At 37.5% G+C, this 27,648-nt stretch overlaps 1 protein-coding gene across 3 annotated transcripts in view; it reads right to left on the reverse strand.

Moving 5' to 3' along the window:
• RALGPS2 (Ral GEF with PH domain and SH3 binding motif 2) overlaps positions 1-27,648 on the reverse strand; it is a 157,004-nt gene that overhangs the window by 120,622 nt on the left and 8,734 nt on the right. The window lies entirely within an intron of this gene.

The following is a 27,648-nucleotide window of genomic DNA, read 5'->3' on the forward strand; positions in this document are numbered from 1 at the left end:
TATCTCACTGATCTTCACAACTGCCAGTAAGACTAAATTAAGGAGGACATTTTTATGCTCACATAACACAAGGAAACAGAGCCTCTGCCAGTAAATGAAGAGCCAAGAATAAAATTGAAGCCATCTGAAATTCTAGTCAAATATTATTTCCACAACACCACATTTCTTTCCACTATACTATAAGTCAGAGTATTTACTTGTGTTTTCCACAAGTAACTTGTTGTATAGCACTATGTTGGTAACTTCACCTTTCTAGGATGGAATTTCCTCCTCTCCATAAAATGACAGGAGCAAAGGGACTCAGGGCCCCTTTCCAACTTTTAATTTCAAGAACCCTTTTGCATAAGAGAAATGAGAAATGCCTATAAATTAGGTACGTTAAATTCTAACAACTTTAAAAACTGAGTCTGAAATAGCAGTAATAGTTCTCTTGATGCTAAGTTTCCTCTCTCTGGAGAAGCAATACAGGAGAGTGATTTAGAAGACTCTAGAACAAGATTGCCTACATTTGAACCCAGCAAACCATTAACTCTTCTGGGCTCAGTTTCCTTATCTATTAAAGTAACAGTAAGTACCTACCTCACAGAGTTGGAGTGAGGAGAAATGAATATATATACAAAGCCCACAAAACAGTGCTAACACGTGGTGAGGGCACAATAATTACCATGCAGATTTTATCTACTTAAACCACACAAAGCTGAAATTCCACACAGTCTTCAAATTAGAGAAGACAAAAACCTTAATACACCTCTGGCAAAATACATGTTGGTGGAGGTCTCCAAAATCCTAATTGCAAATACAGTGAATGAAAATGCCTAAAATGTTTCCTGAATGTAGCAAAACATGTTGCTGGTTTTCAAATGCTTAAAAATTATTACTAATGACTGCAGCCTTTAGTCACATCTTAAATTAATATTCATCTCTTCAGATATACTCTAAGTACCTGGTAAGAGCAAAACATGATGCTAGACTCTTTTTTAAATGAGAAAGATATTAGAAATAATGTTTTTTTTTTAAACCATTTAGACTCATTTAGAAAATCAATGCAAAAGTGAACAGAACACAGAAATACTTTAATTTCCTCTCATCTACAGCATTTCATTTAGTAAGCTTCATTATCCTTATGACACTATTAAGTAACTTATATTTACACTGCTATATAAAATGAGCTTGGTAATCCAAATTCTCTCTGAAGCCACTTAGTTATTAATGACATGTTTTCAAACAGTTTCATTTCATTCCAGTCTATGCATAAAGATTCATTTAGGTATGAATCCGTAAGTCAAGAGTGCCCCCTAGTGTTAAGAAAAAGATTTTAATTAGATTTTTAAAGGAAATACATTCTTTTTCTTTTTTTTTTTTTTAAGGAAATACGTTCTTAAAAAAACTATGCTTCAAATATATATGTATTTTTCACTATTATTTACTGAAAATGAGGTAATACAGACCAGGAATAAAAATTACGTATTTTTGAACTATATGACATTACACATCTTTTTTAAAAAGCAGTCTTTTTAAAAAGGATTTATCTATTTGAGAGAGAGAGAGAGATTTATTTGAGACCATGAGAGGGGGAAGGTCAGAGTGAGATAGTAGACCTCCTGCTGAACAGGGAGCCTGATGGGGGACTCTAGGATCATCACCTGAGCTGAAGGCAGTCGCTCAACCAACTGAGCCATCCAGGTGCCCAAGACATTACACATTTTAAACTATAAGTAAAGAATTAAATTTCCTCTGCCTGGTTTTAATTAAAATGCCACTCAAATAGTCCATAAATATTAAGGTTATATTAAAATCCACTACATGTGAAAAAAAAAAAGCAATAATTACAGCAAAGCATACCTTAAAGAAAATCATATTCAGAACTATTTATAAATGTACTACATGTCAACAGTATTTAATACTGCTGCTAGATTATTAAATTGCAGGCTTATTCAGTCTCCTGAATGCCTCACCTTCTCAATGAGAATAACACCAGAAACCAGTACTTTTTAACCAAATGAACAAAGGATTAAAGTCAAAGTGTCAACTTCTCACTGATGAACCTCATTTCATAGCAGTAGTTACATGTTCTTTTCTAAAATAAATTATGCTATCATCATTAAGAATGTTATGCTAAAGAAATTTAATAGTTTTTAAAAACATACTGTAATAGAGTTAAGCAACCATAAGGGAAATGATAGTGAAATGCAATTAATCAGAGCAATTTCTTTGGAAACATTCAGACAATACAGAATTGACATGCTTATACACTTTGGCTTAAAAACTTAGTCCTAGAAGTTCCCCTTATGAAAACTCTGGAGAAAGAGAAAAATACAGCTATTTTAAGCACTATTTACAAAAGTGAGAACCACTTTAACACCCTTACATACAACCACATTAAGAAACTCAAATGGACAACTGTAAGAAAGGTGAAAATAGAAGCAACAGGTTCAACAACAGAAACTACATCTTCTAATTAATAATATTCTTATAACTTTCATGAGAAAAAAACAGGTTAATATTAAAGCACCATAACTGTAGTTCAGTATTTAAAATTTCTTATAGAACTTGCTCTCCTTTAACATTTATTTTTAAGTAAGTATTAAAGATGTATTTTACCTGACACTTGGGAAAGGCCCAAAGATTTAAACAGCCTGGGGGCATCTAGGTGGCTCGGTTAAGCATCTGCCTTCTTCTGCCCATGTCATGATCTCAGGGTCCTGGGACCAAGCCCCACATGGAACCCTGCATGGGGTTCCTTGCTCAGCAGGGAGTCTGGTGCTTCCCCCCTCCCCAATGTATATTTGCTATTTACCACCCTTAAAAAGTTCAAGTTAACAAAAGAAATGAAAAAGGTTCTGATGTACTCCCAGGATTATATGAGACCCCACTGCCTCCTGAAGAGTTATCATTCGCCTCCTGCCTCTGTGCTTCCACTGTTCTTTTGTCAAAATTCGAATGCCATCTTTTTCCACTGATTTTTCTGTGTATTTCCCTAATGCGTTTAACATTCCTAGATATTAAAAACCCATGTTTAAAACAAAACATGACAGAAAAACCATTATTTTTTATCTTCTCACTCAGGAACATGAACACAATACTGGACCTCAATTACCTACTTAATAAGTATCTGTTAAAAAAGAGTGAGTGAGGGTGTCTGGGTGGCTCAGTGGGTTAAGCCTCTGCCTTTGGCTCAGGTCATGATCTCAGGGTCCTGGGATCGGATCGAGTCCCACATCGGGCTCTCTGCTCACACTGCTTCCTCCTCCTCTCTCTCTCTGCCTGCCTCTCTGCTTACTTGTGATCTCTGTCTGTCAAATACATAAAATCTTAAAAAAATAAAAGAGTGAGTGAATGAATAAATAAAGCAGTCATTCACAGGACATTATATACACGCCCAATTAAAGTATAGGGTGAATGGCAATAAAAAAATAATAATATATAATATACAATATATATAAAAATAATATAAAATGTAATAATAATACATACAATACTACACACATTTAAAAGAATATGATGAGGATTTCTACTTCCAGCAACACAGCTAATAAATAATATAAAAATGCTGGGGCACCTGGGTGACTCAGGGGGTTAAGTGCCTTCAGCTCAGGTCATCATCCAGAGATTTGTGCTCAGGTGAGGGTCTCAGAGCCCATGCCAGGGCTCCCTGTTCATGGGGAGTCTGCTTCTCCCCTTCCCTCTGCCCCTCTGCCCTGTTTGTGAGCTCTCTCTCAAATAAATATAAAAAATCTTAAAAAAAAAATCTTTGTAATACAAAAGAAAGGTAGGAATTGTAGGTTAAATTTTGATCAGGCAACCAAAAGATGAGAACAGAATTGAGACACATACTTCCCTTCCCACCCTACACAACCATACTTTTACCTAGAATAAAGCCAGACATATTGATGGTCTACCCCATCAATGTAAAATGGTGAAAGAAAGGAAGAAAGAAAGAAAGAGGAATGGAGGGAGGGACGGAGGGTGGATGGATGGATGGATGGATACTGGTATAAGATAAAGACACATATCAGTCTTGGCCTGAACTTAACATTAAGACTAGAGGAGAGTGACCACAAATTTGTCTACAAAATGACAATCTATAATCCTAAACAGACTCCAGCAGACACACAATGTGAATTTATACTATCAGCACGGTTCAAGACCTATCAGACAAGAAATCCACAAAAATATGTTCACAAGCCAGACTCCTGGAACCCAAGGCAGATGGAGGGAACAAAAAGGCAGTATGTGATTCCAGCAAATAAAGCCCCACTAGCAAGATCAAAATAAAAATTTACCAACTCTATAAGCAAACAACACATTACAAGTAAAAGTGCGAAACACAACAATTATTAGGATTACCTTTTGAGAACTTAAGATGAGCTATAAAACAGCAGAGATTAAAATCAGCAGCCTTAAAAGAAAAAACTGAAAACACAACAAGATGTTATGAAGAATGCAAGACAGGGACACCTGGGTGACTCAGTTAGTTAAGCACCTGCCTCCGGCAAGGGTCATGATCCCAGCCTCCTAGAATCAAGTCCTGCATCAGGCTCCTTGCTCAGCGGGAAACCTGCTTCTCCCTCTGCCTGCCACTCCCCCTGCTTGTGCTCCTTCTTTTTCTCTCTGGCAAATAAATAAAATATTTTTAAAAAATAGTGCAAGACAAACATTTGTTAGAAAAAAAATAAAAATAAATTTTTAAAGAAGAAAAATACAGTCACTGGAGAATTAAGCATTAGATTAAACAAAATTGAAGAGAATTTGTGAAGTAGAAGAATTTATGCAAAAATTCTGTACAAAGAGTTATTGATACAGAAAATGTGTAGAGATCAAGAGATATGAAAAACAGAGTAAGATTTAACACAATCTAAGAGAAGTTCTAGAGGAGGAAAGATAGTAAAAGGCAATATTTAAAGAGATAAAGGCTGAGAAGTTCCCAGAGCATGTGAAAGACAAACTCTTCTTATTCAGGAATCACGAGTCTTGAGCAAGAAAAATAAAGAGAGTCATATTCTACATATGTCACTCTAAACTGGAGGGTATTTGTTTTAAAAGCAAGTGGAATAACACACTTTACTTATATAGGAACAAAATTATATGGAAAGCTTCTCAAGAAAAATAATGCATACAGAAGAAAAGAAAATATCTTCAAAGTACTTAGAGAAAATAACTGTCAACCCGGAATTCCACACCCAGCTAAATTTTCATTCAAGAGATGGCAAAGACATCGGGACGCCTGGGTGGCTCAGTTGGTTAAGCGGCTGCCTTCGGCTCAGGTCATGATCCCAGCGTCCTGGGATGGAGTCCCACATCGGGCTCCTTGCTTGGCGGGGAGCCTGCTTCTCCCTCTGCCTCTGCCTGCCATTCTGTCTGCCTCTGCTTGCTCTCTCTCCCTCTCTCTCTGACAAACAAACAAACAAACAAACAAAAAAGAGATGGCAAAGACACTTTTAGGCAAAGAATTTACCAAAAAATTAGTCCATATGGCAAGCAATTAAAAATGTAAAACATGAGAAAATAATTTTTCTCAAAGTAGAAATAATTATCTTAATCATGATTGTTAATACAATTGATATTTTTGAATGTTAAAGTGTTTAAAAGTTCAAAACTAACTTCTATAACTACTTTTTAAAAATAATTATCTACTTTTATGCAAAAAAAGGAAAACTATATCCCCCTTTACAGCAGGTCCTATCATTTATTTAAATTGGAATACACAAATCAGTACAACAACCACAAACAAAGGATAACATCCAGGAGTGCTTATTACTTCATAGGCCTGCTCTGAGTATTTTTCATTAAAAAAAATCACTCAATCATCAAAACGAACCTATGAAGGTTCATAGGTTCATTATATCCCATTTTTAGAGTTCAGAGGGTAGATGATCACTAACACAGTAGGGACAGACAGCTGGAAGGAGGATTAAAGGGAGGATGGAGGGGGGAAAACAAAAGACAGAAAAGAGATGAACTGATAAATGGATAGGTAGGGAAAAAAACAGGATAGAGGAAGAGGGTATGGAAGAGAGAAAGTAAAGATGGAGGGGAGAAGGAAGAGGAGGGAAACAAAATAAGGGGAGGAGGGAAACAGAAAAGGGAACCTGAAAGGTTGTTCCTACTCTAAGCAAGTTCATTATGGCTAGAGCGGGAAAGAACGGGAAATGAAGTTATCAGAATACTACCACCTGTTACACTTCTATTCAGCTCAAAAGTCATGGAATTTCTACAGGATGAAATCATGTTTGGGTTTAAAAAGACAGACAAGCTAAAGGGTTGGAAGAAAGGAGAAGTAAGAACACCATAAACAAAGGTGCAAATACAAACGTGAAGATGGCCCAGAGAGGAGGTACAGCATGGAGTGCTCGCTCACCGGCTGGCTTAGCAGAACCCTCGTGCTTAACTCTGGAAAGGGCTGAAGAAGTGAAAGGACAGGCACTAGCAATCATGAAAGGTATCTAAGTAGGGAACTGAACTTAGAAAACTAAAACCAGTATATTTCAAGGTTTAATATGCCAGAGGTATGCCACTGGGTCTTAGGGAAGGTGAGTAGTAAACAACACTCATCCACCTTTTGCCAAAACCAGCAAAGTATCGAAGTGGTGTGCAGGCCCCTTCCCTACCCAAGCATTTCCAATCTCTGCTCTCCAGGACCCTCTTCTCGTCTTCTCTTGTACAAGCTCTCCCATGTTCACATGGTACCCCCTCACATAAGTCATCTTCATCTTACCATCTTACCAGCACCAGAATCCCTGGTGCCACAGAGATGGCAAATCTCAGAGGACATGAACAAAAAGTTAATGGGAGTCCTGTCAATTCATGAGCAATTCCCCCACCCCGTAACTCCCCTCCCCTCACTGCAGACCAAGCAAGCAACAGAGAAGGCAGTTTAGTGTAAAATCATGAGATATGGAATACTAAATTCTAGGACTTAAACCAGGTGTATTATGATGGATTATTTAATCTCTGAACTTTGGTTTTTTCATTTATAAACAAGAGATGGCAAAATATATCTCACGCAGATTTTGTAAGAATTAAAAGAAATCACAGGGAAAACTCCATGCATCTAGAAATAGTATAGTATAATGGAAAGAACACAGACTTTGAAGTCAGAAAGCCATGGGTTCAAACCCTGGTCTAGGCATTATCAGCCAGCTATAAGGCCATGGATAAGGAACTTTGTTAATATTTAAGGAGAGGCTCGGGGCGCCTGGGTGGCTCAGTGGGTTAAGCCGCTGCCTTCGGCTCAGGTCATGATCTCGGAGTCCTGGGATCGAGCCCCGCATCGGGCTCTCTGCTCTCTCGGGGAGCCTGCTTCCTCCTCTCTCTCTGCCTGCCTCTCTGCCTGCTTGTGATCTCTCTGTCAAATAAAAAAAAAAAAAAAGTATTTAAAAAAAAAATATTTAAGGAGAGGCTCTAAGTCCATCTATCAGTGATGTGGCTTAAAAAAGGAAAAAAGAACTGAAGGTTGCCGGGAGGAGGGGGCTAGGGAGAGGGTGTTTGGGTACGGACGTTGGGGAGGGTATGTGCTACGGTGAGTGCTGTGAAGTGTGTAAGCCTGACAATTCACAGACGTGTACCCCTGATGCAAATAATACATTATATGTCAATAAAAAATAAATAAAATTTTAAAAAAAGGAAAAAAGGAGAGGATTAGGCACACCTCTAAGAGCCTTTCTTCTACTTCTAAATTCCAGAAGCATGTTAAAGTTACAATATAAATCAATGGATCAGAAAGAGTAAACTACTCCTCTAAATGAACCACTTTGGAAGACATAAGTACACTGGAAAAGAAATTTACTAAATGATTAAAAACATTATTTAAAAAATATTCATTTCTTAGAAATTCTAAATATATAAACATGTTAACTAATAATAATTATATCTCTCAGCACAAAAAACCATACGAATATGCTGCAATACAAAGCCATGGAATTTAATGATGAGGGGTCTCTTGAGAAACTAATTCGTAAGTGTAGATTACACATAAATGTTCTAAATTATTTTATAAATTCATTCAAAAGCACACAACTTGAAATTATTCCATCTATTCCTAGTATTATAGACTAAGTAATAAAAAAACTCTAAGCTACTTTTTTTTTTAAAGATTTTATTTATTTGACAGAGATCACAAGTAGGCAGAGAGAGAGAGAGGAGGAAGCAGGTTCCCCACAGAGCAGAGAGCCCGATGCGGGGCTCGATCCCAGGACCCTGGGATCATGACCTGAGCCGAAGGCAGAAGCTTTAACCCACTGGCCACCCAGATGCCCCGCTACAATTCATTCTTAATCAAAGGGGTAGCAAGCATTTTTTTTTTAAATGACAGCAATTCATATGGTAAGAATACACCAAACTAAGGGAAAAAAAGAGAAATTCTGGAGAAACTTCAATCACTGTAAGCCAACCACAATGACAGGTTTAGCAATTTCACACCACCCACATCGCTAAAGAAAAAAAAACTGATAATGTCTAAATTAATCCACACATTTGAAGTCTCATGTCAAAAGAACTAAACTGTTTCCTAGAAGACTATCTGCTAGATCACTTATTATTTAAGTTAGGTACCTTTATATTTTTTCCAGGCATATATTTTATTTCTAAGTATTTTAGGTACATACTCAAGATGTGTATGAGAATCTGAAGAAAGATTATTTTCAAAACAAACTAAACTAAGATCTTAAATTAAAAGGAAAAAGGTAAAGATAGCAGAAAACCTATCACAATGCCACCTTATTACGCTACCTGAAGTAGAGTGCATATATTAACAATGGGCAATGAAAAGTAACTGACCCATATAAAATGTACCCCACCACCTATAAAATAGCAACTATTATTTCCCAAATAAAGAAAGGCTTAAAAAAAAATGAAGCTACTTTAAAGAGTACACTAGGATTAAAGTGGTTTTACCTTAAGTCAGTAAAGAGACTCCACACCTAAGCCTTTCAGATATGATTTTGTTGCATCTGTACTGAAGTGTAGAAACAATGGGATGATCCATTTATTAACTGGCCTCTATCTACAAAGAAAGCTTATATTCCCATGTACCTAACTGGCCCAAAACCAAATACTTGATGAGAGATTTTCAAATGACTGAACACTAATGGGGAAGTCTTAAGTAATGCCTTGAAGGTTCTGCTATACCTCCAACAGAGAAGGTTCACTGAAGATAATTTGCCAAGTGATTCTAATACATAAGCGCTCTGAGATCTCCCATGAAACCTGGCCCAAAATATAAGTGGTGGTAAACTAGAATTCAGATAAAAGAAAGAAAGTTACAGGCAAAAAGTTAGTCTGTGCTCCAGATGTTTCTGTCTTGTAACTTTTTGGTTTTGGCGGGTGTGTGTGCATTTTAGCCAGATGCTCGGCTCAGAACACTAGCCCATGAAAGTCCATTTAACTCATAATACCACACATTTGGGAAAAACCAAAAAACCCAACATATTATATAATATGAACAATTAAAGCATGAAAACAAAAGAGCTTTATATATTTGGCAGAAGTGTACCACCGCAGGCCCGGAAATGGTCAGAGAGAGGAACTGGGAGTGCGGTAGCATCACCCTGTGGAACTGATAAACAGCACAGTCAGGGCTCCGTGGTCGGAGTGAAAACTTCACGTGAGCTGACAGTACAGCACTGTTACCCTCAGGCTGTAAGAAAAAAGCAAGAGCCTAGAAAGAAGAGCAATTATAAAGCCTGGACACCTGAGAGATTCCGTTACCTGAAAGGTAAGGCTAAGCTGAACAACACACAGTGACCCACGGCAAAGGAATACACAGTGCAGCACTACGTGGTCTCTAAAACATCATGGAAGAAAACTCGGTGACACATGGGAAAATATTCACAGCATGCTGCTAAATGAGTAAAGCAATTTGCCAAACAGTACCTAAGGTACAATCCTTCTGGCTGTCAGTCATTATTACAGTGTACATCAGAGATTACATCAACATGCACTACAATGGAGCTCTCTCTAGTTTTCCAAGTCAAATTTTCCCTAACTTTGGCTTACCTGTGTATTTTAAAATTTCTACAAAGACATTATTTTCATTAGAAAAAAGTTAAAACAAAAAACAAAAACAGGGGCGCCTGGGTGGCTCGGTGGGTTGAGCCGCTGCCTTCGGCTCGGGTCGTGATCTCGGAGTCCTGGGATCGAGCCCCGCATCGCATCGGGCTCTCTGCTCGGCAGGGAGCCTGCTTCCTCCTCTCTCTCTGCCTGCCTCTCTGCCTGCTTGTGATCTCTCTGTCAAATAAATAAATAAAATCTTTAAAAAAAACAAAAAAAAAACAAAAACAGTGTCTTCCTACAGACTGCTTATAAGTTGCAAGAGGAAAATAAGTAGCTACACTGTCTGAAGAAACAGGACAACAGCCTGAGCATGCAGATCAAAATTACCATCACCACTGAGGAACAGATTGACATCATGGGGCTCTGCTGGGATATTCTGGGAAGGGCACAGCACATATGAGTATGAGCTGGGGATGCATAACCTGAATCTGATCTCGAGGAAATGGACAAAAATAAACTGAGGAACATTCAGTGAATTCATTCTTTAAAAATCTCAATGTTTCATGAGGCACAAACGAAGGCTGAGGAACTGCTACAAATTAAAGGAAACTCCAGAGACATGACAACTAATGAGCCTGTACTAGAGGGCAGTAAATGCTCTAAAATATCGGAACAATTCACAAAATCAGAATATTAACTACAGATTAAAGTGCTGTATCAGTTTCCTGAATTTGATAACTTCACTGTGGTTACTTAAAGAATAATTTTGTTTTTAAGAAACACAAATGAAATATTGTCAAGTAAAGAGGTATGAGATATGCAAACTAATTTCAAATATTTCAAGAAATCAGCATGTGTATGTATGGGAGAAATGAGTAAATGATAAAGCAAACAGGGCAAAATGTTAAAAAAAAAAAAAAAAACCAAACCTGACAGTCTGAAATTATTTCAAAATAAAAAGAAGGGGGGAAACCCTACCTTAATCCGCAAAATTTCATAGATACTAAACTATACATCCAATTAAGAAAAGGTACAACTCTTCCCACCAACAGATGGCGTTAGTGGTCACTTTTGACTTCAGAGCCAAAATGGTCTCAAGAACAGCCTTTCAGAATTAAGCTACATATATCCCAAATGTTTTGTCTCGTGTTATTAATACAAAGAATAAACAGATGACTATTATTTAAGAGGCAGAAAGTACTTTGAAGATCCCAATTTAGAATACATTTCAAATCCCAAGTTTTCCCTTATGTCACTCCCAGGGCAGGCCCTACATCCCACTCTTGAAAAATCATGGCTGTATAATTTATTAGCAAGTCGTAGAAACCATTGTAGTCTTCAAATGTGCAAAAAAGAAAGAAGAGGAGGTAAGAAAAATGGAAGTAAAGACAAAGAAAAGGAGGAGGGGGGAAAGGCAACTTTGCTTACTCACGATTATATTCCAATTCCCTGATTTTACAGAAGACAACAATCTCACTGGAGGTGGTATGGCCAAGCTCACATAAAATCAACTAATCGCACAGGTAGGTCTTAAATGCAAGTCTCCTTCACTAATCCTCGGCACTTTCTACAATACCAAATTACCCACCCCCTAACGAACCCCTAATGGAATGTCTAAATACTATGAAAACCTGGGGGTAAAACACCTGATTTCTCTCCATTTTCACTTCTAATAGAAGTTCATGAGGTGAATAAGGAAACACACAGGAAACAGCATGTACAAAGGTTAGGAAGGGTGAAATCCTTTCTCACTGGCATTTAGGAACTGCCAAACTGGCATTTAGGGAATTGCCAATCATTAAGCACAGTATAATTAAAAGGGCAAAATGTAAAAGAGAGATGAGAACTTTGAGAACTGCGTCTGAAGAAATAGGTATAAAGGGCAATGGTTGTTACAGCAAAAAGAAAAGCCTGGACTTTATCCCGTAGGCAATAAAAAAAGACAGAGTCTTTATAAATGGACTACTAACTTACATGATCTTAGAAGTTTCATTCCAAAGGAATGATTTATACTGCACACACATAGAGACCATTAGTCATTCCTACTAAATTCAGAAGTCTCAACAAATAGATACCACTGTGATGACTTCAAGTATAACAGAACCTCGATGTTTATGAGGAATCTGTCCCAGGAAACCCTGAAAAATCCCCAAATTCGAAACTACTACTCTACTATGGCATATAACACATTAAAGTATAACTAATTTTTTTTTTACTCCTACAAGCCTTTTAATGAATCTAAAAATAGTGTAATAATTTACACTTGTTACACTGTCATACAAACTGCAAAGTAGATTGACTTACACCATTAATTTAAGCCACCACAGAATCTTACATTTTACTCTGTTCAAAATTCCTCTTCCTAGAACTATTACTTTTTGCTTCCCTTTGGTCACCAGCACTAGGGGTTGGCTTGGGAAGCATCAACACGACTGGCAACGAAAGTTACTACACAAAAAAGTAGAGCATAATCAATGCCACAGAGACATGCCTCCTGGCTTGAAACCACTTAAAAGCATAAACTTGAACAAAAATCAAAATGGCTGGAGTAATGCTTCAGCAAGAAGGCTCAATTTTAAACTAAGTAATCTTTTCCCTCTCTTCAGAAAACCTCCCCTCCCCCCTTCTGGGCGCTATCCTGAAAACACGATCAACTGAACATGATCAACCCGGCCAGCAGCCTGTACACAATTCCTGTCAAAACCAGCTAGGTTCTGGATTTCCCTAACCCCCCCAGCCTCTTCCTACAGGCAGGCTTTCGGTTTTGAAGGCCTTAGCCTGCTGCTACCTCCTCTGCCTGTCAAAGCAATAAAACCATCAGTCCTCTTTATCCCAAACTCTCTTCCCATTATATTTTGGTTCCAAAGCATGGAGGTCGGCTTTCAACAACAGCGTGATGGACTAGTAACACATCTGCGCTCAGCAAAATCGCAAATCATCATTATGTCATACACTAGTCAAGTCATTCATAGAACCGTGAAAACCACAAGTGTTAATTTGTGAAAGACAGAAATCCATTCTATCAGCAAGTTAGTAGCCAAAAAGCATCATGTACTCCAGCAGTAAAAATCCCACTGGCCTTTTAAAAGTAGCAATGCCTACAGCAACACAAATATTTGCATGCCAACCTGTATCTTATACATACACCTTAAAAAAACTTCAGCAGAAGGATTAGGAGAAATCTTCTCATTTTAGTAAATTTACAATATAGTTTTCCATTAGGACAGTTTATTCAGAACTGAACAAAGTGGGTCTCTGAAAATGTTTACTCCCGCATATGTTCCTGGGCCACTCACTGACCAGAAGAAGAGAATTTCCTGTATAAATATTGAGGTGCTACAGAGATTGGAACACTGCTCTTCATTTAACAGCCCAAGGTAAGTATTATTATATTCAACTTAGGAAACTGAGGCTCAGAGAGCTTAAGAAGAGAGATACATCCTAAGAGCAAAGAAATCTTCCCTAAAAGGTTTCCTCTTCTCATTCTCCTCCCCACCCCAATGCCAAAAAAAGGCAGGCTTCCCTACATGTGTCACTGGCTACAATTCCTTCATACTTATTATGTCTGACAAAGAGGAAATGTCAGGAAAGTCTTCACTAAGAATCTGATATTTGAAATGAGTCTGAACAACTAGAAACTGGGCAGATGGAGGGGAAGTAGTAAGGACATTCCTGGCAAGAGAAAATAATACTTGCAAAGACAGAGGAATGGGAGAAACTGGCATGGCAGGAGAATATTGGTTAATTCTTTGCAGGGGAAAATAAAAAAACAACAACCGTGTGTGTGTGTGTGTGTGTGTGTGTGTGTGTGTGTGTGTGTGTGTGTATGAGAGAGAGAGACAGAGAGAGACAGAGAGAGAAACAGAGACAGAGAGTGAAGGCATGGGAGGGAAGAAGGAAACACAACAATAAATTGCAAAGACAGACTGAAGACACATCATGAAATGCGTACAACAGCATGAGAAGAAAGATGCACTTTACTCTCTAAGTAAGGAGTAAACATACTCTTTACTACTCATGTGTATGAGAGACAGAGACAGAGAGAGAGAAGAGAGTGAAGGCATGCGAGGGAAGAAGGAAACACAACAATAAATTGCAAAGACAGACTGAAGACAGATCATGAAATGTGTACAACAGCATGGGAAGAAATTATGCACTTTACTCTCTAAATCAGAATTTCTTAACTAGGAGACCATGAATTAAATCCTAGGGCCAAGAAATATACAACTTCCCCCAAAATAAAAATTACGTAATGAACACAAAAATTAATTTTCCTGGCTCCACAGCTATCAAGTGATTTTCAAAGGGACTCAAGATAAAAAGTGGTTAGGAAACACCATTCTGGGTGACTGGGAGTTAACCGTGTAATTACAGGCAGGGATGTGTGCCATACCACTTTTATTTTAGAAAAGAAACTGGCAACATGCGTGGAGGCTGGTGGATTAGAGAGAACCTTAAAAGCAGAGACAGCAATAAGGAGGTTATTGCCCTACTCCAGCCAGATTATATATACATTTTTCAAACCTAATTCCACAGACTTCTCAAGAGTAAACTTGCTAGAATTTGTTGAACATCTGCATATGGGTTGTGAGTGAGCAAAGCTGTAAGCATGCCTTATCATTCTCCTTCTCCTTTGTAGCTCATGTCATTCACTCATTCCATACCATCATCTCTAAAGGACATTAGGAACATCAGAGCAGCTACAAGGGAAAGGGCACCGCTTTCTTCCATTTGCAACCAGCTACCACTGGGAACTGACCAGACAATACCAAATGTCCCAACACGAAATGCTGATGGTGTAGAACAGAGACTGGCAAACTAGGGACCACAAGCTGAATTAAGCCCTGTTTTTTATAAATTAAAACTCTTATTGGAACACAGCCACGCTCCTTCATTTATGTATTGTTTATGGTTACTTTCACCCCGCCCCCGGAAAGGGAGGCCTGAAGAGATGCAACAGAGACTGCACAGCCCGCTAAAAATAAAAGCCTAAAGTAGTTACAGTCTGGGCCTTTATAGAAAGTTTGCAGATCTGTGATCTAGAACAAAACCTGGGACAGATTCTCCTTCAAAGAGCACTCCTTTAGTACAAGAGATAGGGTATGCAGGGAAGGCTGTTTGCAGACCAAATTCAACCGTGTAGCATCAGTCTTCTGAGGTGGCCACACACACATCTGCAGTAGCTGCAGCTTACTCCTAAACACATCTAACATATGTGTTTATGCCAAGAACGACTCTACTGGAAAAATGACCCTCCGCACAAGCAACGTATTAAGAGCCAATGTTCTCAACCCCAATCCAAATCCTTGTCCTTAGCCTTCTTTATTCCACTCAAATCTGCCTTCTCCCTCCCTTGTCTTTTAAAATGGAAAAAAAAGAAAATACGAAAATCAAAGTATCTTTTTTTTATTTTTTTTTTTTAAGATTTTATTGTATTTGACAGACAGAGATCACAAGTAGGCAGAGAGGCAGGCAGAGAGAGAGAGAGGAGGAAGCAGGCTCCCCGCAGAGCAGAGAGCCCAATGCAGGGCTGGATCCCAGGACTCTGGGATCATGACCCGAGCCGAAGGCAGAGGCCTTAACCCACTGAGCCACCCAGGCGCCCCAAGATCCAAGTATCTTGATGTAAAACTGCTAAAGCGTCTGATCTGAGAACAAGAGTCTTGGTCTATTTGTGGAACATGAGCAAAAAGGTGGCCAGGTAGGCATTTTAAATTAATGACACTAAATTTTATATTTCAAATAGCCACTAATTATTTGAAAAACAAACAAAAACTAAATTTTAGTCCATTGATTAAAATTAGGCTCTACTGATACCCTCTTTAAGGCTTGGTTGGGAAATTACGCACACTGAGTGATGCCGTTGATTAAACGACCCTTGGCTCTGGCTCAGATCTGATCTCCGGGTTGTGCGATCCTGCCCGGAGTCAAGCTCCACCCTCAGCGCAGAGTCTGCTTGAGATGCTCTCTCCCTTTCCTTTTCCCCCTCCCACTTGTGCTCTCGCTCTCTCATATAAATAATCCCTTAAAAAATAATAATATTTCAAAAATGAACGAATCTCATAAATCTCATAAATACATCATCACACATTCCCTAAAGTACAAGATACTACTTTCTCCGAAGATTTTTGTTTAGCGACTTGTTTTGCCAGCAATATGTTCAACAAAGGAATAACACAGGATTCATACAGTAAGTGGCTACAATGACTCTCAACTGGGGTTTCTCAACACTAGCACCATTTCTTTCAAGATTTATTTGAGAGAGTGAGATAGAGTTCACAGAGAGGGAGAAGGGAAAAGCAAGCTCCCCGCTGAGCAGGGAGCCTGATTCGGGGCTGGATCCCAGTGCCCTGGGATCAGGACCTGGGCTGAAGGCAGAGGCTTAACCCACTGAGCCACCAGGCACCCCAACCCTAGCACTACTGATATCTGAAACCAGACAATTCTCTGTTGAAGGGGACTGTGCTGTGCACTGTAGGCTGTTTGGTAGCATCTATGGGCTCTTCTATCCACCAAAAGCTATTAACAGTTTTGATAATCGAATGTCTCCAGATACTGCAAAATGTCCTGTGGGGGGCAAAATGACCCCAGCTGAGAACCACTGTTTCAAATGAATTAAATTTCTTGATGATTTCTAAGAAAAAGATTTCAATGGACTTTTCCTGCTTTGTGTATACTTAAAATAATTATGTGAAAGATACAGCAATGATGCATGTTATATAAAGTTTTTAGTAAATCTTTTATCAACTCATATCTATATTAGGATCTTTATCACATCGCTTTTTAAAAACAGCTTTACTTATATAGTAAACTTCACATGTTCAAAGTATACAGTAAATACCCATGAAAAAATTCTCTATAATCAAGATAGTGAATGAACATACCCAGTTACTCACAAGGTGCTTGGTTTCTTTCATTCGAGGTAATTATTCTGAGATTCACCTGTGCTGATGTGTATATCAACAGCCCATGCTTTTTTATTACTAAGTCAAACGGATATATCACAATTTGTTTAGCCATTCATCTATTGATGAGCATCTGGATTTTAGTGGTTATTACAATGAAAGCTGCTGTGAATATTAGTATACAAGTCTTTTCTCTTCAGTAAATACCTAGGTATAGAATGGCTAGTAGGTTTATATTGAACATTTTAAGAAACAAACTATTTCCTAAAGTGGCTGTACTATTTACAGTCCCAACAGTAAAGTACAGATTCCAATTCTTTCACACCCTTGCCAACACCTGGTAATTAGCCTTTTTGGTAATCCTAATAAGTATGTATTGGTAGCTCACTACGATTCTCATTTATTCTTCTCTAATGACTAATATATTTAATATAGGTTATAAATATTTGGTAGTTCTTCACATATTCTAGATGTAAAGCCTTAGATACTTGATTTGCAAATATTTTCTCCCACTCCACAGCTTGTCTTTTCATTCTCTTAATATTTTTTGAAAAGCACACATTTTTAATTTGATAAAGTTCATTTAATCAGTGTATTATTTTGTGAATCCTGCTTTTGGTATTACATTTAAAAAGATCTGCCTTAAATAAATTAATTAAATAAAACTATTTGCCTAACTCAAGATCACAAAGATTTTCTCTTGTTTTTGTCTAAAAGTTCTGTAATTTTAGGTTTTTCCATTCAGGTCTATGATTCATTTTGAGCTAATTTTTGCAGGCAAGAGACAGATTTAAGATCATGTACTTGTATATGGATATCCAACTGTGCCAGCATCATCTGTCAAACGGGCTATCCTTTCTTCACTGAATTGCTTTTGTGCTTGGTTAAAATTCAGTTGTCTATATATGCACTGACTTATTTCTGGACTCTTCTATCCCAGCAATCTATTTCTCTATCTTTACCTCAATACTATACTGTTCTGATTAGTTTTATAATGAATTGAGACATCGGGGAGTATTAACTCTCCAACTTCTGTTCTTTTTCAAAGTTGTTTCTGCTATTTTAGGTCCTTTTCATTTCTACATGAATTTCAGAATTGGCTTGTCAATTTCTACAAAAAAGCCTGCTAAGAGTATGGAATGGGATTGCACTGAATCAATAGATCAATCTGGGGATAGCTGTCATCTTAGCAACAACGAGTCTTTCAATCCATGAACAAGGACTACCTCCCCAGTTATCTAAGTGCTCTTGGATTTTGTTCAGCAATGCTGTGCAATTTTCAGTATTTCATACGTGTTGCTGTCAATGGTAGTGATTTTATTAAATTTCAAAAGCTAACTATTCTAGTTTAAGAAGTACAATTGATATTTATATATCAATCCTGTACTCTGAAACTTTACTGAACTCACTTATGTTTTAGTAGTTTTGTAGGTTCCAAAAGATTTTCTACAGTCCTGTAATCTGCAGAGAAAGACACTTTTACTTCCTCCTTTCCATTCTAAAAGACTTGTTTTCTTTCTTGCTTGACTACACTGCCTGGAACCCCCAGTACCTTGTGGAACAGAAGTAGTGAGAGTAAACAATCTTGCCTTGTGCTGGGTCTTAAGGAGAAAGCACTTAGTCTTCTACCATTAAAACTACATTATCTGTAGTTTTCTCAGAGATGTCCTTTATTGTGCTGAAGAAGTTTCTTTCTAATCCTAATATGCTCAGTTACTATCTGGAATGGAGGTAAGATTATCAAATGATTTTTCTTTCTGCATTTATTGAACCACACTGCTTTTCTTTTTTAGCTGGTTAACAGAGGGAATTACATTGATTGCTTTTTAAATGCTAAATTAACCTTGCATTCCTGGAATAAACCCTACCTGGTCATGATGTTTTGTTTTAAAAATGGTTACACTCCATTTGCTATAATTTGTTTAGAATTTGTGCATGTGTGCTCATGTGGGACATTTCTGTGTAGTCTCTTCTTTTCTCCTCCTGTCTTTATCTAGTTTGAATATAAAGGTAATGTCAGCCTTTATAGGTAAAGGTCAGTTAAGAAGTATTTCTTTCTCTGCAATTTTCTGAAAGTATTTGTTTAGAATGACTATAATTTGCTCCTTAAATACTTAGAATTCACTTGTGAAGCTATCCAGGCCTAGTTTTTTTAGTGGGAATATTTTAACAGAATTGAATTCTTTAACAGAGACAAGACCACTCAGGTTGTCTATTCCTTCTAATTTTTTTTTTTAACAGATTTTATTTATTTGAGAGAGCAAAAGAGCAAGTGAGAGAATATAAGCAGGGGGAGCTGCAGAGAGAGAGTGGGAGAAGGAGAAGCAGACTCCCCAGTGAGCAGGGAGCCTGACATGGGACTTAGACCCAGGACCCTGCGATCACGAGTTGAGCCAAAGACAGATGCTCAAGTGACTGAGCCACGCAGCACCCCATCTATTCCCTCTTTAGTGAAGTTTAGTAGTATGTGTCTTTTGAAGAATTTGTCCATTTCATCTTTGTTTTAAAACTTATAAGCATAACGTTTAAAATATTCCCTTTTATTGTCTAGAATCTGTAGTGTTGTCACTTCTGTCATTCCTGAAACTAGCCAGTCTGGTCAAAGCTCTATTCATTGTATGGAACTTCCCAAAGAAACAGTTTTTGGTTTCACTGATTTTGTCTACTGTTTTTCTGTTTTCTATACGTTTCCCCCACGCTGATCTTAACCATTTCTTTTCAATTACTCTGGTTTAAACTGCTTGTTTTCTAATTTCTTAAGGTGGAAGTGGGGGTAATTAATTTCAGGTCTTTTTTCTTTTCTAATATAGGCATTCAGTGCTATAAATTCCTTCCTAGGTATTTAGTGGCAGCTCATGAATTTTAGTGTGTTGTGTTTTCATTTAGTACGTAATACTTTTTAATTTCCTTCTGATCTATCCTTTGACCCACAGGTTATTTGTAATTATATTATTTAGTTTTACAAGTATTCATAAAATTTCCAGTTTTTTGCTAACAATTTCTAATTTAATTCCACTGATTAGAGAACATATATTCTCAATCCTTTTAAATTACTGAGACTTGTTTTATGGCCCAAAATATGGCCCATCATGGAAAATGTACTTAAGAAGAATTGAGAAGAGGCCCCAAAACAAAAAACAAACAAAAAGAACTGAGAATAATACTCGGGTGTTGTTAGAAATATCCATAAATGGGGCACCTGGGTGGCTCAGTGGATTAAAGCCTCTGCCTTCGGCTCAGGTCATGATCCCAGGGTCCTGGGATCGAGCCCCATATCAGGCTCTCTGCCCAGCAGGGAGCCTGCTTCCTTTCCTCTCTCTCTGCCTGCCTGTAGGCCTACTTGTGATCTCTGTCTGTCAAATAAATAAATAAAATATATTTAAAAAAAAAAAAAGAAATATCCATAAATGTTAATTAGGTCAAATTGGTTTACGCTATTTTTCAAGTCCTCTATAGCTTTGTGATTTTCAATATCCGGAGAAGGGTACTGAAATCTCCAACTAAAATTGAGAATTTGACTACTTCTCTTCTGAGCTGTATCAATTTTTAATGTATTTTTGAAATTCTCTTATTAGAGGCAAAAAATATTTAGAACTGTTATGTCCTCTTAATTAACCAACTTCTTTATCATTATGTAACAATATCCTTTATCCTTGGAAATATTCCTTGCTCCAAATGAAGTCTACTTTGTCTAATATTAATACAGCCATTCTTACTTCTGTCTATTGTTTAAGTATGGTATATCCTTTTCCAGTGTTTACTTTTAACCTATTTGCACTTTTAAATTTAAAATATGTTTCTTGGGATGCCTGGGTGGCTCAGTCAGTTAAGTGTCTGCCTCTGGCTCAGGTCATGATTCCAGGGTCTTGGGATTAAGTCCCTCATCGGGCTTCCTGCTCAGTGCAGAGTCTGCTTCTCCCTCTGCCTGCTGCTCCCACTAACTGTGCTCTCTCGCTCACTCACTCTCTGAAAAATAAATAAAATTTTAAAAATATGTTTCTTATAGTCAAAGATATATAGTTAGGTCTTGCTTTTTTAGCTAATCTGACAATCTCTGCCTTTTAACCAGTATTTTCAGACCTTTTATATTTGACATGATTATCGATATGGTTAGGTGTAAGTCTATCATCTTGCTATTTTTTTCGTATTTATTCCATGCACTTTTTTCCCCTTTTAATGCCTTCTTTTGGATTAAAACACTGTATTTTCTTTTTGTTGTTGTTTTGGTTTTGGTTTTTTTAAGTAACTACACTTTCTGATTCCACTTTATCTCCTTTGTTGGAGTAATCTATAACTTTTTAAAAAATAGGATTGCTGGGGTGCCTGGGTGGCTTCGTGGGTTAAAGCCTCTGCCTTCGGCTCAGGTCATGATCCCGGGGTCTGGGATCAAGCCCTGCACCAGGCTCTCTCCTCAGCAGGGAGCCTGCTTCCTCCTCTCTCTCTGCCTGCCTCTCTGCTTACTTGTGATCTCTCTCTGTCAAATAAATAAATAAAATCTTTAAAAAATATATAGGATTGCTTTAGGATTTATGGTATACATCCTTTAACTTACATGGTCTACCTTCAAGTGATATTATACCACTTCAAGTGCAGTATAAAAATCTTCTAACAGGGGGCGCCTGGGTGGCTCAGTGGGTTAAGCCGCTGCCTTCAGCTCAGGTCATGATCTCCAGGTCCTGGGATCGAGTCCCACATCGGGCTCTCTGCTCAGCAGGGAGCCTGCTTTGCTTCCCTTCCTCTCTCTCTGCCTGCCTCTCTGCCCACTTGTGATCTCTCTCTGTCAAATAAATAAATAAAATCTTAAAAAAAAAATCTTCTAACAGTATACTAACCAGAATTACTTAAGACAGCAAGAAAGTCAAATTACTTAAGACAGCATTTTTTTAATGCTGTATACCTAAAATACTATCTCTTACCCTGCCTACACCTGGGTTGCCCTACTCTAAGTGAATGTGCAAGAAAATTAACTTCTTAGGTTCTTTAAGCTGTAAGAAATTCAAGTTACCCCAAGTAACATTATATATGTCTATGACATGTATATGATACACAACATCATACAGATATACTATTTATTGAATATTTGTTATACACTTAGCATTATTCTAAAGCTTTGTGTCATCTCACTTAATCTTCATATCAACCCTCTAAAGAAAGCTCATATGATGCTCATATTATAGATGAGGACTGCGACAGAGAAGTTAACCAGTCCAAGGCCACAAGTTAGTAAAGAATACAGCCAGAATTCGGAGGCGCCTGGGTGGCTCAGTGGGTTGAGCCTCTGCCTTCGGCTCAGGTCATGATCTCCAGTCCTGGGATCGAGCCCCACATCGGGCTCTCCCCTCGGCGGGGAGCCTGCTTCCCCTCTACCTCTCTGCCTGGCTGGCTCTTTGCCTACTTGTGATCTGTCAAATAAATTAATAAAATCTTAAAAATAAAAAAAAAAATACAGCCAGAATTCTACCGCCAAAAGTCTGACACCAAAGCCTGTACTCTTTCCTGGGAAAAAACAGGATGTGGTCTCAAGAAGGGCAGGAAACATGGAAGTACTAGAATAATGGAAGAGTATCCATAGAGCCAGAAATCAGAATCTTCAATCTCTTGCTCTGGGCTTGTTTCTCTTTCACACCTCATGATTTCTCACTTGAAATTCTGTGCTTCTCCCAGTATAAATGCCCAATTCTTTTTTCATCCCACCTTATAATAATCTTGTCCCATCTTATCAAATGTAACTATTTTCCACCCCATTGCAAATAAACTCTTCAATCCAAACCATGCCAAAAAAACTAATTTTTATTGTGTTCTCTTCAGTTGTACTGGTTTCCTAATTATACTCTTTATACTTAATTAAACATTCTTTTTTTTTTTTTTTTTTAAAGAGAGGGGAAGAGAGAGAGAGAAGGAGGAAAGAGGAGGAGGATCTTGTACAGTAGGCTCCATGTCCAGCACAGAGCCCAATGCAGGGCTCAATCCCACAACCATGAGAGATCATGGCCTGAGCTGAAATCAAGAACTGGACCCCCAACCAACTGAGCCACCCAGGTGCCCAATGAAACACATTCATTAAGGAACACTCTGGCCCTCCCCTCACCAAGTCTCCTCTCCTCTGTCAACAGCTCTTCAATCTGACACATAACTACATAAGGTCTTATGCTATTTACTGTGATTTCACATGTAAGATTTCATCTTTCACCAAGAAGATGTAGGTGAGCGCAAGGCCAAAGATTTTAAAACTCGACGATAACACAGTACTGTGCCTATCTAAAATATTCAAAACTACTATCGATAAAAACAAGCAAGTCAAAAGTGCAGTTTCTTATCTGTAAGATATCCTCAAAACATTACTCTTTTAGTAGACTTCCCTGGTCTCCCCAGCTTTAAGAGACAGGATCTAAATCACATAAAGTTACAAAAACCATAACCACAAATCAAAACTGAAAAGTAGCGGAGTTTATCCTAGTGACAACTTACAGATCATTCTTTTATAAGCTATGTTGATCAAAGTTACATACTAATTCCCTGGCCAGAAATGTTCTAGTCAAATCTCAGGAATCTAAATAAGGACTGGAAGAGGTCTAACAAATAATTTACTTCAGTAACCCTAGAGATCTAGAGTAACCCCAGATATGAGAGCTGTGTTTACACTTGATCTTCAAGGTCCTGAAAGAGGAAGAGTGAAGAACTAATTCAGCTAAATACATTGCTTACACTCTCTCATTTAATCCTTACAATGATCCTATGAGAAGATACTCTTATGCCCAGATATAAATTGGTAAACTGAGTGTAAAGAAACTTGCCCAGATTCACACAAACTTTAAGCACAGGATTAAAGCCACTGTCTACGTTGCAACAAAATAAATAAATAAATAAATAAATAAATATTTTAAATCAAAATTATAAAATTATTTGACTGATTCCAAGAACACTCAAATGCATTATTAGAATTTTAAGGTAACATGAAATCATAGTTTTGACATTCACATTCCTTTCAATGAAAATTAAACTCTAAGTTAGGATGCACATTTAATAGAAAATGCAAATGATACGAGACCCAACCAAAATCCACAGGCATATTAATGTTTCTCAAGCAAGCACATTGAAGTATATCATTCCTTGTTCAAAAAATCATTAGTGGGGACGCCTGGGTGGCTCAGTTGGTTAAGCAGCTGCCTCTGGCTCAGGTATTGATCCCAGCAACCTGGGATCGAGTCCCACATCGGGCTCCTTGCTCAGCAGGGAGCCTGCTTCTCCCTCTGCCTCTGACTGCCACTCTGCTTGTGCTCACTCTCGCTCCTCTCTCTCTCTCTGACAAATAAATAAAATCTTAAATAAATAAATAAATAAATAAATAAAAGAAAATCATTAGTGGCATCATCTTTATGACACTTGGCTATCCAAGTAGATAAAGACAAGAACTATAAAGTAAGTTGGATGAATTAAAAATGAAAAATCATTTAAGCCATAAAAATACTAGAAGTAAACATATGTGATTAAAAAAAAAATCTTGGCATAGGAAAGTCTTTCTAGACTAACAACAGAAACAAGATACTGATATAACTGACTAAAGAAAATATAAGACACACACAGTGAACATTATTTCATCAATTCTAAGATATGTATATTCTCACCTTTTAACAACTCTGAAATCAGGATGTCTCTTAAAATCAAGTATCTCATGGTTTAACTGATAGCATAAGCATATATTTATTCTTAGTTGTACATAAAATAGTGTTATCTTACAACTAAAGCCATCTTAGACTCAGTAAGATACTGAATTGACAAAATAAAACAGGGGAAACATCTAAAACAAATGACTAAATATTCTTAATAAATAAAAAGCTCTTACATGTTAATTAAAGTTAACTAAGAGGGTGTTTCCATTCCACTGGTTATGTATCATTTAAGTTAGGGGTTAACTGTACTAGTCTATATACTTTTTGTTTATCTGATTTATTTCATTAAGAGATTTTAAATCAAGGGCACCTGGGTGTCTCAGTTAGTTAAGTGTCTGCCTTGGGCTCAGATCACAATCCCAGGGTCCAGGAATAGATCCCCACATCAGGCTCCCTGCTGACAGAGTCTGCTTCTCCCTCTCCGCTGCACCCCCTGCTTGTGCTCTCTCTCTCTCCCCCTAGCTGTCAAATAAATAAATAAAATCTTAAAAAAAAAAGAAAAAGACTTTAAATCAAAAGACTTTGCTTTTAAAAGAATATAAGAAAACAGGGTATAAAAAAAAAAAAAAAAAAAGGAAACTGGAGAATGTAGAACCAACCAAAAACATGAAAATGAAAATTCCACTGCAAATGTTTAAAACTGCAAATTAAAACAGGAAGCATTTATCACAAAAGAGATCAATATGTGTGCTTTTAAAGCTTACCATCAAATCAGTGATAGCATACATAGACACTTATACACAATGGGAAAGAATTCAAATGTACTTAACTGCCAAACAAGCAACCTTTGTTTTAGGAATTCATAAGGGAAATGATCAGAAAAGTACAGGAAGGCTTATTTTAAAAAGATGCTAACTTTCACCATTTATAATATGTAAAAGTTAGAAACAACCTATACATCCATCAAGGGATTGCCTTAAAAAAATGTTGCCTAAAAGAAGTTATACATCTACATAATGTGATAGTATGCAACCATTAAAAATAATAGTATAGAGAAAATGTCTTTGAAAGTCATGTAAGTATTCCTGGAAGTACACAAAGACTATTTCCCCCCCCCCCTTGTTTTAATTTTAAAATTTTTTCTATTTGTTTTTAACTGAAATATAACTGGCAAATATATAAGGGGGGTTTTTTGTTGTTGTTTTTTAAGATTTTATTTATTTATTTGATAGACAGAGATCACAAGTAGGCAGAGAGGCAGGCAGAGAGAGGGAGGGAGCAGGTTCCCCGCGGAGCAGAGAGCCCAATGAGGGGCTCAATCCCAGGACTCTGGGATCATGACCTGAGCCGAAGGCAGAGGCTTTAACCCACTGAGCCACCCAGGCGTCCCTATACAAAGGCTTTTTATACGAGGACCAGATTTTAAAAATCTTTTTTTTAATTGAGTTTTAGAAGACTACAATGTGTACTTATGTAAGGTACATTGTTCAAGAAATTTTTACTATGGGGCGCCTGGGTGGCTCAGTGGGTTAAGCCGCTGCCTTTGGCTCGGGTCATGATCTCAGAGTCCTGGGATCGAGTCCCACATCGGGTTCTCTGCTCAACAGGGAGCCTGCTTCCCTCCCTCCCTCTCTATCTCTGCCTGCCTCTCCACCTACTTGTGATCTCTGTCAAAAAAATAAATAAAACCTTTTTTTAAAAAAAAAAAAGAAATTTTTACTATATAGCCACCCATGTAACCACCATTATACGAACAACAGAACTTTTCCAGTACTCTAGAAGTCTTGCTCCTCTCTAGTCTCAACCCCTAAACCCTACCCTGACTTTATCAACACAGGTGAGTTTGACCTCTTCCTGAACTTCAAAATTAAAGAATCCTACAGTATATACTCTGTGTCTGCCTTCTTCTGCTCAATATTTTGTTTGTGATATTTACCCATACTTCCTAGGAAGGGCAGTAGTCCTTCTTTTCCAATGATGTGTAGTATTCCAATGTAAAGCATAGTACATATTATCCATCCATTTTGTTGTCGATGGACATTTGGATTTTGTCTTATTGGGAGTTATGAAAAAAAGCAGTTACGTTTTTTCAGGTTTCACAACTTATTTTATTTGCACTGTCTCCTAACTTTGTTTTAGACATTTCTATTAATAAAAAGGATCAGACAACCCAGAAAAATACAAGAAAAAAATCTGGTATCTCACCACATACACAGCTACCATTTTCATTTTAAGATTTATGTTTTACATAACGAGATTATGTTACATATGCTGTTTTTTTCCCCCTAAATTAATCCCTTTTCCTTTCAGTTATTTTTTTCCCTTTTTTCTCTCCCTCTCCTCACCTAAGCCCAACTAGTAACAAACCTTTATACTTAGTGTGCAACATTTTTCCACCCTTACTAGATCACCTGGATCACTTACACACACATGTACAAATACACATACATTAGGTTTTTGTTGTTTTACAAAAAATGAGATACTTTATATATTCCTCTGCATCATGCTTTTCTCAAATATGATGGCAATGTCCTCACATCACTGATTACTTTTGCCATAACTTATTTTTTAACAGCTTTATTAAGATATAATTTGCATACCATAACAACTCACCTGTTTAAAGTGTGTAATTCAGAAGATTAAGAATACATTTATCATGATGGGCACTTACTAATGTACTGAATTGCCGAATCACTATATTGTATACCTGAAACTAATATGACACTTCATGTTAACTATACTGGAATTGAAACTTTAAAAAATAAATTGCATGATTCAATAGTAAGTAAAACCATCACCACTCAATTTTAGAACATTTCATCACCTCAGAACCCAGGACCCTGGGATCATGACCCCAGCAGAAGACAGATGCTTAACCAACTCCATGCTCCATTACAGGGTACCCAGGTGCCCTGTCATGGAACGTTTTCTAAGACTTATTTATTTAGTTGAGAGAGAGAGAGAGAGAGAATCTGAAGTAGACTCCTTGCTGAGCAGGAAGCCCCACGCAGGGCTCTATCTCACAACCCTGAGATTACAACTGGAGCTGAAACCAAGAGTTGAGGCTCAACCAACTGTGCCACTCAAATGCCTCGCTCCAAGACTTTCATTTTTTAAGATTTTATTTATTTATTTGCTTGACA

Source organism: Lutra lutra, chromosome 15, assembly GCF_902655055.1.
Source record: "Lutra lutra chromosome 15, mLutLut1.2, whole genome shotgun sequence".
Lineage (NCBI taxonomy): Eukaryota > Metazoa > Chordata > Mammalia > Carnivora > Mustelidae > Lutra > Lutra lutra.